The 5,153-nt window shown below is 42.1% G+C and overlaps 1 pseudogene across 1 annotated transcript; it reads left to right on the plus strand.

Moving 5' to 3' along the window:
• The first annotated feature begins 2,832 nt into the window (after positions 1–2,832).
• LOC308616616 (zinc finger protein 410-like) lies at positions 2,833–4,261 on the plus strand (annotated as a pseudogene). Its single transcript has 2 exons — positions 2,833–3,001; positions 3,216–4,261. The product of its transcript is annotated as a zinc finger protein 410-like (transcript).
• Positions 4,262–5,153: the final 892 nt, after the last annotated feature.

The following is a 5,153-nucleotide window of genomic DNA, read 5'->3' on the forward strand; positions in this document are numbered from 1 at the left end:
GGTAAACCCACAGCCAACATCGTTCTCAATGGTGAAAAACTGAAACTATTTCCTCTAAGATCAGGAACAAGACAAGGTTGGCCACTCTCACCACTATTATTCAACATAGTTTTGGAAGTTTTAGCCACAGCAATCAGAGAAGAAAAAGAAATAAAAGGGGGCCTCCCTGGTGGCGCAGTGGTTGAGAGTCCGCCTGCTGATGCAGGGGACAGGGGTTCGTGCCCCGGCCCGGGAGGATCCCACGTGCCGCGGAGCGGCTGGGTCTGTGAGCCATGGCCGCTGGGCCTGCGCGTCCGGAGCCTGTGCTCCGCAATGGGAGAGGCCACAACAGTGAGAGGCCCACATACAGAAAAAAAAAAAAAAAAAAAAAAAAAAAAAGAAATAAAAGGAATACAAATCAGAAAAGAAGAAGTAAAGCTGTCACTGTTTTCAGATGACATGATACTAAATCTAGAGACTCCTAAAGATGCTACCAGAAAACTACTAGAGCTAATCAATGAATTTGGTAAAGTAGCAGGGTACAAAATTAATGCACAGAAATCTCTTGCATTCCTATACACCAATGATGAAAAATCTGAAAGAGAAATTACGGAAACTCTCCCATTTACCACTGCAACAAAAAGTATAAAATACCTAGGAATAAACCTACCTAAGGAGACAAAAGACCTGTATGCAGAAGACTGTAAGACACTGATGAAAGAAATTAAAGATGATAAAAACAGATGGAGAGATATACCATGTTGTTGGATTGGAAGAATCAGCATTGTGAAAATGTCTATACTACCCAAAGCAATCTACAGATTCAGTGCAATCCCTATCAAACTACCAATGGCATTTTTCACAGAACTAGAACAAAAAATTTCACAATTTGTATGGAAACACAAAAGACCCGAACAGTCAAAGCAATCTTGAGAAAGAAAAACAGAGCTAGAGGAATCAGGCTCCCAGACTTCAGACTATACTACAAAGCTACAGTAATCAAGACAGTATGGTACTGGCACAAAAACAGAAATATTGATCAGTGGAACAGGATAGAAAGCTCAGAGATAGACCCACACACATATGGTCACCTTATCTTTGATAAAGGAGGCAAGACTATACAATGGAGAAAAGACAGCCTCTTCAATAAGCGGTGCTGTGAAAACTGGACAGCTACATGTAAAAGAATGAAATTAGAAATCTCTGTAGCACCATACACAAAAATGAACTCAAAATGGACTAAAGATCTAAATGTAAGGCCAGACACTATCAAACTCTTAGAGGAAAACATAAGCAGAACACTCTTTGACATAAATCACAGCAAGATCCTTTTTGACCCACCTCCTAGAGAAATGGAAATAAAAACAAAAATAAACAAATGTTACCTAATGAAATTTAAAAGCTTTTGCACAGCAAAGGAAACTGTAAGCAAGATGAAAAGATAACCCTCAGAATGGGAGAAAATATTTGCAAATGAAGCAACTAACAAAGGATTAATCTCCAAAATTTACAAGCAACTCATGCAGCTCAATATCAAAAAAACAAACAACCCAATCCAAAAATGGGCAGAAGACCTAAATAGACATTTCTCCAAAGAAGATATACAGATTGCCAACAAACACATGAAAGGATGCTCAACATCACTAATCATTAGAGAAATGCATGTCAAAACTACAATGAGATATCACCTCACACTGGTCAGAATGGCCATCATCAAAAAATCTATAAACAATAAATGCTGGAGAGGGTGTGGAGAAAAGGGAACACTCTTGCACTGCTGGTGAGAATGTAAATTGATACAGCCACTGTGGAGAACAGTATGGAGGTTCCTTAAACTACAAATAGAACTACCATATGACCCAGCAATCCCACTATTGGGCATATACCCTGAGACAACCATAATTCAAAAAGAGTCACGTACCACAATGTTCATTGCATCACTATTTACTATAGCCAGGACATGGAAGCAACCTAAGTGTCCATCATCGGATGAATGGATAAAGAAGATGTGGCACATATATACAACGGAATATTACTCAGCCATAAAAAGAAACGAAATTGAGTTATTTGTAGTGAGGTGGATCAACCTAGAGTCTGTCATACAAAGTGAAGTAAGTCAGAAAGCAAAAAGTAAATAACGTATGCTAACACATATATATGGAATCTAAAAAAAAAAAAGGTTCTGATGAACTTAGGGGCAGGAGAGGAATGAAGATGCAGCCATAGAGAATGGACTTGAGGAGACGTGGAGGGGGAGGGGTAAGCTGGGACAAAGTGGGAGAGTGGCATGGACATATATACACTACCAAATGTAAAATAGATAGCTATTGGGAAGCAGCTGCATAGCACAGGGAGCACCTGTGGGAGGTCAGCTCGGTGCTTTGTGACTACCTAGAGGGGTGGGATAGAGACAGTGGGAAGGAGACGCAAGAGGGAGGGGATATGGAGATACATGTATACATATAGCTGATTCACTTTGTTATACAGCAGAGACTAATACAACATTGTAAAGCAATTATACTCCAATAAAGATGTTAAAAAAAAAAAAAGATAGTGCAGGGCTCCCTAAGACTAAGAATTGGCAAACTAGGCTGGTAGGCCCCTTGCCTGATTTTATAAATAAAATTTTATTGGAATCATTAAAAAAAAAAAAAAAAAAGCAATAGACCGACTGACGGCCGGCCGGCTGCCCGGGACAGAAGGGCTGAATTGATTACCCACCCAGCACAGCATCTTACAGGAAAAGCATAGCACTTCCTAGAGGAATATGAGCATAACAGGAAGGTGTCATTGGCTCTGAATTAAAATTTTAACTTGTGCTCTGAACAGCTACAGGATTTGGAAGCTGAATCAATGTTATCAGATGAGTTAGAATTCAAACCAGAGCTCCTGGTACAGTTTGTTCAGAATACGTCCATCACACTGGGACAGGGACTAGCAGAATCAGAAGCTAAAGACATTACTTGCTTGTCCCTCCTTCCAGTGACTGAGGCCTCAGAATGCAGTCGGCTAATGTTACCAGGTAATACTCTAAATATACTAACTCCTCCAAGGAGGTTCCTTCCTGAGCTGTGTTGAGAAGCCTTCAGGTGAATGTGGGTCCAGACAGAGAAGAGACGAGGGCTCAGATGGTACAGAAGCCTCCGGAGTCTTTGTCCACTCCGGAGTCTCTTAGCTTGTTGCAAGATCTACAGCCAAGTGATAGCATTTCTTCTATTCTTCTTAACCTAACAAGAGTCTGAGCTCTTCAGCTGAACACTTAGCGTTTGTACAAGATGAGGCAAAGGATTCAGGGAATGATTTCCTCTCCAGTGAGAGCACAGACAGTAGCATTCCATGGATCCTCTGGGTTCAGGAGTTGGCCCATGACAGTTTGATTGCTGCTACTCGTGCACAACTGGCAAAGAATGCGAAAACCAGCAGCAATGGAGAAATGTCCATCTTGGTTCTGATGATGGGCAACCGGAAGTTTCTGGGCCCCTTCCTCAAATGAAGACGAAGCTAAGTGTACAGTTGAAGGATGGGACCAGACATTTGTGTGACCAGCTCACTTTAAGTACCACCTCAAAACTGATCAGAACGACTGCTCCTTTATCTGCCCTGCAGCAGGTTGTGGGAGAAGCTTCTATATACTGCAGAGGCTGAAGGTGCACATGAGGACCCACATGGCGAGAAGCCCTTTATGTGTCCTGAGTCTAACTGTGGTAAGCAGTTCACTACAGCTGGAAACCTGAAGAACCACCTGCGCGTCCACACAGGAGAGAAAGCTTTCCTTTGTGAAGCCAAAGGATGTGGCCGTTCCTTTGGTGAGTATTCTAGTCTTCCAAAACCTCTGGTGTTTCAGTCAGGAGAGAAGCCACATCAGTGTCAAGTCCGTGGGAAGACCTTCTATCAGAGTAGGAGCAGGAATGTGTACGTGAGAAAGCATCACTTGCAGATGGGAGCAGCTGGGAGCCAAGAGCAGGAACAAACTGATGAGCCACTAATGGGCAGTAGTTTGCTTGAAGAGGCTTCAGTAACCAGCAAAAACCTGGTGTCTATGAATTCTCAGCCCAGCCTTGGTGGAGAGTCCTTGAAACTACCGAATACTGATTCTATCCTAGGAGTTGATGAGGAGGTGCTCACTGAAGGATCCCCCTGTCCTCTGTCTTCAGTGCCTGATGTGACACATCATTTGGTGACCATGCAGTCATGGAGGCACCCATGTGAGGTTTCTGTCTCAACTGCCATAGATCCACAGGAGTCACTAAACCAAGGAGTTCTAACTGACAGACAGACATGAGCATGGGTGCTGACTTCTCTGATCCCAGAGTGCATGTAGTGGGAACAGGACGCTTATGGTTCACAATCTGCCAGAACCAAAATTAATCTGTGAAGGACAAGACCCCACTTTTGCCTCTGTTCATCTTTCCTGGCCTAGAAGATGAATGTAGGAGAGCTTCTCTTCGACTACTATCTAATTCAGTCAAGGAAGAAAGCAGTGAATGTGGGCTGGGTAACTGTACCTACCTCTCTTCCCACTGCACAGTTTTGGTATAGACTTATCCCAAAAGTGAATTTGATTATGTGTTGGCTGAAGTTTCTCAGTAAGACTGTTGAGGGGAAGTTTTCCTTTGAAGAGTTTTCATCGTAGACTGGGCTGTCTTTTCACGGGGGTGAACTAAATCCTGCCACCAACCATAAAACTTCACCAAGAAGTTGAGCTTTCAAGATGCCTTGTTGCTTTGGAGAAGGGAGTGATGTCAGTTCTGTTGTGACATTCTCCCTTTAGCAACCTGCGTAAGAGACTCCCTGTCACTGGTCTGCAAAAACATTAATTACTTGAATTCCTGCTTGGTCCAGGCTGAGGTACTATCTTGTCCTATACGCCTCTACTTGGCCACTTTGCTTTCTTTGTTTATGGAACATACAGTAGCATGTTTAGAGGTTGTTTGATTTTGCTTGTTGTTTTTTTTTTAAGTTAAAAATCACATGATTCAGAGGTTCAATTGTTTTTCCTTTAAAAAACAAAACAAAACAAAACAGCCAATCCAAAAAAAGAAAAAGCAATATATACATCAAGTTGACTTTGTACTTGTGATTTGATCCTCACTAATATTTCCTGTGGCTATTACTTTCAGATTATGTACCTCATCCATTAAAGTTCTCAACTCATAAGAAGCAAATGCCTATCT

This window comes from Mesoplodon bidens (genome assembly GCF_964165515.1).
Source record: "Mesoplodon bidens genome assembly, chromosome: 4".
In the NCBI taxonomy this organism is placed as follows: Eukaryota; Metazoa; Chordata; class Mammalia; order Artiodactyla; family Ziphiidae; genus Mesoplodon; species Mesoplodon bidens.